The 6,919-nt window shown below is 33.7% G+C and overlaps 1 non-coding gene across 1 annotated transcript; it reads left to right on the top strand.

Annotated features, from left to right (window-relative positions):
* Positions 1 to 5,579: 5,579 nt before the first annotated feature.
* LOC132012661 (U6 spliceosomal RNA) lies at positions 5,580 to 5,685 on the top strand. The gene has a single exon (XR_009402665.1). It is a non-coding gene; the product is annotated as a U6 spliceosomal RNA (small nuclear RNA).
* Positions 5,686 to 6,919: the final 1,234 nt, after the last annotated feature.

Here is a 6,919-nt window from a genome sequence, read left to right as displayed (position 1 = left end):
AAGAAGAAGAAGAAGAAGAAGAAGAAGAAGAAGAAGAAGAAGAAGAAGAAGAAGAAGAAGAAGAAGAAGAAGAAGAAGGAGGAGAAGGAGGAGAAGAAAAGTAGTAGTAGTAGTAGTTGTAGTAGTAGTAGTAGTAGTAGTAGTAGTAGTAGTAGTAGTAGTAGTAAAAGGTGGGGATAGTAGGATGGAACAACACCAAGCATGCTAACATTTGGATTACAGGGGTCCTAGAAGGAAAAGACAGAGAGAAGGGGTAGAAAATTTATTTGAAGAAATAATAGCTGAAAACTTTCTAACCTGGGGGCAGAAATAGACATCCAGGTAGTAAGGGCAGTAGATCAATCACTTATAATGTTAGTATGAAGGTCAGAAGACAGACACAATAAAATCAATTATATCTACCAAAATAACTAAGAGATACATAAAATACAGATGTAAAATATGGCATCAAAGGCATAAAATGTAGAGAAGGGGAAATATAGTATATTTAGAATGTGTTTGAACTTAAGCAGCTAACAATATAGACTGGTATATACATAAAATGTTACATATATATGTTATATATGTAACTAAAATGCAAAAACCTATAATAGACACACTAATACACACACACACATGCACACACACACACACACACACACGCAATAAAGAGAAAGAAATCCCAGCATAACACTAAAGAAAGTCATTAGACCTCAAGGGAAGAGAGTAAGAGAAGGAACAGGGAACTACAAAAGAAATCAGAAAACAATGAACAAAATGGCAATAAGTACATACCTATTAATAATTAGTTTAAATATAAATGGACTAAATACTCCAAAGAAATAGGGTGAATGTAGTGTATTAAAATACAAGACTCGTCTATACGTTTCTTACAAGAGACTCACTTTAGACCTAAAGATACATACAGACTAAAAGTGAAGGGATAGGAAAAGATATTCCATGCAAATGGAAACAAAACAAAACAAAAACTAAAACTGAGGTAGGAATACTTATATCACACAAAATAGACTAAACAAAGACTGTAACAAGAAACAAAGAAAGGCACTGCATAATGATAAAGGGAATGATCTAAGAAGAGTATATAAGAATTGTAAATATCTATGTACTCAGCATAGGATCAACTAAATATATAAAGCAAATATTAACAGACATAAAGGGAGAAAATGAGACTAGTGCACTAATAGTAGGGAACTTTTAACAACCCACTTGCATTAATGGATACATCATTTAGACAGAAAATCAACAAGGAAACAGTGGCTTTGAACAACACATTAGACCAGATGGAATTAAATAATGCTGAACATTTCATCCAAACAGCACACTATACATTCTTTTCAAGGCACACAGAACATTTTCCATGTTAAGCTACATGAACATTAGGCTACAGAACAAATCTCAATAAATTGAAGAAGGCTGAAATTATGTTAAGCATCCTTACAATCACAATATATCATGAAACCAGATATCAATTACAAGAAAAAAAAAGGGAAAAAATACAAATACATGGAGGCTAAACATAATGCCACTCAACAATGGGTCAACAAGGAAACCAAAAAAATGAAAAAAAAAATACATGGAGTCAAATGAAAATGGAAACACAGGAGTTCAATATCTTTGGGACATAGCAAAAACAGTTTTAAGAAGGTAGTTTATAGTAATACAGACCTACCTAAAGAAATAAGAAAAATCCCAAACAATCTAACCTTACACCTAAAGGATCTGGAAAAAGAATAACAAACAAAGCCCAAAATAGACAGAAGGAAGGAAATAATAAAAATCAGAACAGAAATTTTAAGAATGAGACTAAAAAAAAATACAATAGAAAAGATAAATGAAACTAAGAGTTGGTTCTTTGAAAAAATAAAATTGATAATCCTTTAACCAGACTCATCAAGAAACAAAGGAAAAGCAATTAAAATAGTTGGTTAAGCATCTGACTCTTGGTTTCAGCTCAGGTCATGATCTCAGGGTTGTTAGATTGAGCCCTGCATGTGGCTCCATGTTCGAGGCAGAGTCTGCTTGAGATTCTCTCCCTTTCTCCCCCTCTACTCTTCCCCTCGCTTGTGCTGTTTCTCTCAAATAAATAAATAAAATCGTCTACAAAATAAAAATAAATTAAAAAAATAAAAATCAAATGAAAGAAAAGAAGTTACAACTGACACCATAGACATACAAAGGATTATGAGACTGTTACAAAAATTTACACGCCAACAAATTGGACAACCTAGAGGAAATAGAGAAATTTTTAGAAACATACAATCTTCTGAGACTTAATCAGGAAATAATAGAACAGACTGATTACTAGTAATGAAATTGAATCAATAATTTAAAAAAAAAACCTCCTAACAAAATAATCTGAGACCAGATGCCTCCACAAGTGAATTCTGCTAAACAATTTTCTTCAGTTTTATTTTTTATTTAAATTCAATTAATTAACATATAATGTATTACTGGTTTCAGAGGTAGAGGTGAGTGATTCATTACATCAATTACCCTCCTTGATTTCCATCATCCAGTTACACCATCCCCCACACCCCCAGCAAACTTGTTTCCTATGATTAAGAGTTTCTTACATTCTGTCTCCCTCTCTGATTTTGTCTTTTATTTTTTTCCTCTCTTCCCCTATGATCCTCTGTTTTCTTTCTTAAGTTCCACTTATGAGTAAGATCATATGATTATTGCTTTCTCTGATTGACTTATTTCACTTAGCTTAATACCCTCTAATTCCATCCACATCATTGCAAATGACAAGATATCACTTTTTTGATAGCTGAGTAGTATTCCATTGTATATATATACCACATCTTTATCCATTCATCTGTTAGAGGACATCTGAGTTCTTTCCATAGCTTGGCTATTGTGGATGTTGTTACTATAAACATTGGGGTACAGATGTACCTTCAGACTACTACACTTATATATTTGTGGTTAATCCCTAATAGTATAATTGCTGGGTCATAGGTTAGATCTATTTTCAACTTTTTGAGGAACCTCCATACTGTTTTCCAGAGTGGTTGCACCAGCTTTCATTCCCATCAATAGTGTACGAAGGTTCCCCTTGTCTTCATCCTTACCAACATATGTCATTTCCTGAGTGGTTAATTTTAGCCATTCTGACTGATGTGAGGTAATATCTCATTGTGGTTTTTGATTTTTATTTCCCTGATGACAAGTTGTGTTGAGCATTTTTTCATGTGTCTGTTGGCCATTAGTATGTCTTCTTTTGAGAAGTGTCTGTTCATGTCTTCTGCCCATTTCTTGACTGGATTTTTTGGTTCTTTGGTGTTTAGTTTGATAAGTTATTTATAGATTTCAGAGACTGGCCCTTTACCTGATAAGGCATTTACAAATATCCTTCTCCCATTCTGTCAGTTGTCTTTTAATTTTGTTGACTGTTTCCTTTGGTGTGCAAAAGCTTTTTATCTTGATGATATCTCAATAGTTCATTTTTGTCTTTGTTTCACTTGTTTTTGGAGATGTGTCTAGCAAGAAGTTTTTGTGGCTGAGGTCACAGAGGTTGCTGCCTGTGTTCTCCTCTACAATTTTGATGTATTTCTATCTCATATTTAGGTCTTTCATCCATTTTGAGTCTATTTTTGTGAATGGTTTAAGGAAATGGTCCAGTTTTACTCTCCTGTATGTGGCTGTTCAGTTTTTCCAGTACCGTTTATTGAAGAGACTATTCTTTTTCCATTGGATATTCTCTTCTGTTTTGTCGAAGATTAGTTGACCATAGAGTTGAGGTTATCTATTCTGCCCCATTGATCTGTGTGTTTGTTTTTGTGCCAGTACCATACTGTCTTGATGATTACATCTTTGTAATAGAACTTGAAGTCCAGGATTGTGATGCCACCAGCTTTGGTTTTCTTTTATCTACTGAGCATTTTAAATAATAGTTAATTTATTTTTTAAAAAAAAGATTTTGTTAATTTATTTTACAGAGAGAGACACAGTGAGAGAGGGAACACAAGCAGAGGGAGAAAGAGAGGGAGAATTAGGTTTCCCACTGAGCAGGGGCTCAATTCCAGGACCCTGGGATCATAACCTGAGCTGAAGGCAGAAACTTGACACCCTGACACCCTGAGAAGTGTCAATTTATATCCTTCTCAAACTATTCTTAAAAAAAAAAAGAAGAGGAATGAATGTATATAAACTCATTCTATGAGCCCACTATTACCCTGATACTAAAACCAAAGACACTACAAAAAAAATATATAGACCAATATCCCTGATAGACAGAGATGCAAAAATCTTCAACAAAATATTGGCAAACTGAATTCAATAATACCTTAAGAGGATCATTCACCACGATCGAGTAGGATTTATTCCAGTGGTGCAAAGATGGTTCAATATCTACAAATCAATCAACATGATACACTGCATGAATAAGGTGAAGGATAAAAATTATGCCATCATCTTAATAGATGTAGAAAAAGCATTTAATAAAATTCAATATCATTCATGATAAAAAGCTCTCAACAAAGTAGATAAATGTACCTCAACATAATAGAGTTAATATATGACAAACTCAGAGCTAACATCATACCTCATTGTGAAAAGCTGAAAGCTTTTCCTCTAAGATCAGGAACAAGACAAGGATGCCCACTCTCATCACTTTTATTCAACATAGTACTGTATATCATAGCCACAGCAATCAGACAAGAAAAAGAAGTAAATTATCCACATTGGTAAGAAAAAAGTAAAGCTATCACTATTAGCGGATGATATGAAAACCATAAAGACTCCACCAAAAAACTAGTGGAACTAATTAATGAATTCAGAAAAATGGCAGGATACAAAATCAATATACAGAAGTCTATGCATTTATATGCCCTAATTACAAAGTAGTAGAAAAAGAAATTAAGAAACCAATCCCATTTATAATTGCATCAAAAAGAAGAAAATACAGTAATAAATTTAAACAAGAAAGTGAAAGACCTGTACTCTGAAAACTGTAAGACATTGATGAACAAAATTGAAGAGGACATAAATAAATGGAAATATATATCATCTTGGTAGAATTAATATTGTTGGGGGAGCCTGGATGGCTCAGTCTGTTAAGCATTCAACTTTTGATTTCAGTTCATGTCATGATCTTAGAATCATGAGATCAAGCAGGCTCTGTGTTGGACATGGAGCCTGCTTATGATTCTCTCTCTCTCTCTCCTTTTGCCCTTCCCTCACCTCTACAAAACAAAACAAAACAAAACCCCAAACTCAAATAGATTAAAGCCCTAGACCTGAAACCATAAAACTCCTAAATGAGAACATAGGCAGTAAAAGCTTAGACATTGGTGTTCACAATATTTTTCTGGATATGTCTCCTTAGGCAATGGAACAAAAGCAAAAATAAACAGTTGGGCCTACATCCAACTGAAGAGCTTTTGCACAATGAAGGAAACAATAAGAATAAAAGGAAAAGACAACATACTGAATAGGAGAAGATACCTGACAAGGGTATAATATCCAAAATATATGAAGAACTCATAAAACCCAACACAGAACCCCCCCCCCAAAAACACACACACAGACAAAAACCAAAAAAATCACAAATAATCAAATGAAAGAAAAGGCAGAGACTGCTTAATTTGGTAGCACATGTACTAAAATTGGAACAATACAGAGAAGATCAGCATGCCCCTGTGCAAGGATGCCAAGCAAATTCATGAAACATTCCATATTTTTTAAAACATGGGCAATAAAAAATATTATTTTTATTATTTATTTTATTATTTTATTTATTTATTTTTTCATTTCATTTATTTATTTATTTTATTTTTATTCGTTCATTTACTTATTTAATTTATTTTATTATTTATTTTTATTATAAATATTTATAAAATATTTATTTTATTACAAAAGAAAGAAAGGAAGGGAGGAAGGAAGGAAGGAATGGTCACACACCCTAAATAGACATTTTTCCAAGGACATGCAGATAGCCAATGGATATATAAAAAGAGGTTCGACACCACTAATCATCAGGGAAATGCAAATCAAAACCATAGTGAGAAAACAAAACCAAACCATAATGAGATATCCTTTTACTCCTGTCAGAGTGGCTGCTATGAAAACCAACAAGAAATAACAAGCATGGGTGAGAATGTGGAGAAAAAGGAACCCTCATGTACTGTTGGTGGGAATATAAATTGGTGTGGCCACACTGGAAAATATTATGAAGTTTCCTCAAAAAATTAAAAAGAAAAATACCATACAACCCAGTAATTCTACTTCTGGGTATTTACCAATGAAAACAAAAATGCTAATTTGGAAAGATATATGCATCCCTATATTTATTACAGCATGATTTAACATAGCTAAGATTTGGATTTTAAACGAAATGACATCATCAGATTCACAGTTTTTGGAGAAACTCTGAAGAAGAAAGAAACCATCAATAGATGTACGGATAAAGAAGAAGTGGTATATACACGCAATGGGATATTATCAGCCTTTAAGGAATGAAATCTTGCTATTTGCAACATGGATGAACCTAGAATATATTATACTGAGTGAAATAAGTCCGACAGGGGTGCCTGGGTGGCTCAGTGGGTTAAAGCCTCTGTCTTCGGCTCAGGTCAAGATCCCAGGATCCTGGGATCGAGCTCCGAGTTGGGCTCTCTGCTCAGTGGGGAGCCTGCTCCCTCCTCTCTCTCTGCCTGCCTCTCTCTTTCTACTTGTGATCTCTGTCTGTCAAATAAATAAATAAATAATCTTAAAAAAAAAAAAAAAGAGAAGTCAGACAAAGAAAGACAGATTCTATATGATTGCACTTATATGTGGAATCTAAAAAATAAACAAAAAGCAGAAACACACACATAAATACAGAGAACAAACTTGCGGTTGCCAGATGGGAGAGGGTGGGGGATGGGCAAAATAGTTGAAGGTGATTAAGAGGTACAAAATTCCAGTTATAAAACAA

This window comes from Mustela nigripes, chromosome 2, assembly GCF_022355385.1.
Source record: "Mustela nigripes isolate SB6536 chromosome 2, MUSNIG.SB6536, whole genome shotgun sequence".
NCBI classification, from domain to species: Eukaryota; Metazoa; Chordata; class Mammalia; order Carnivora; family Mustelidae; genus Mustela; species Mustela nigripes.
The sequence above is the reverse complement of the archived record's forward strand: the minus strand, read 5'-3'. Positions and strand labels throughout refer to the sequence as shown.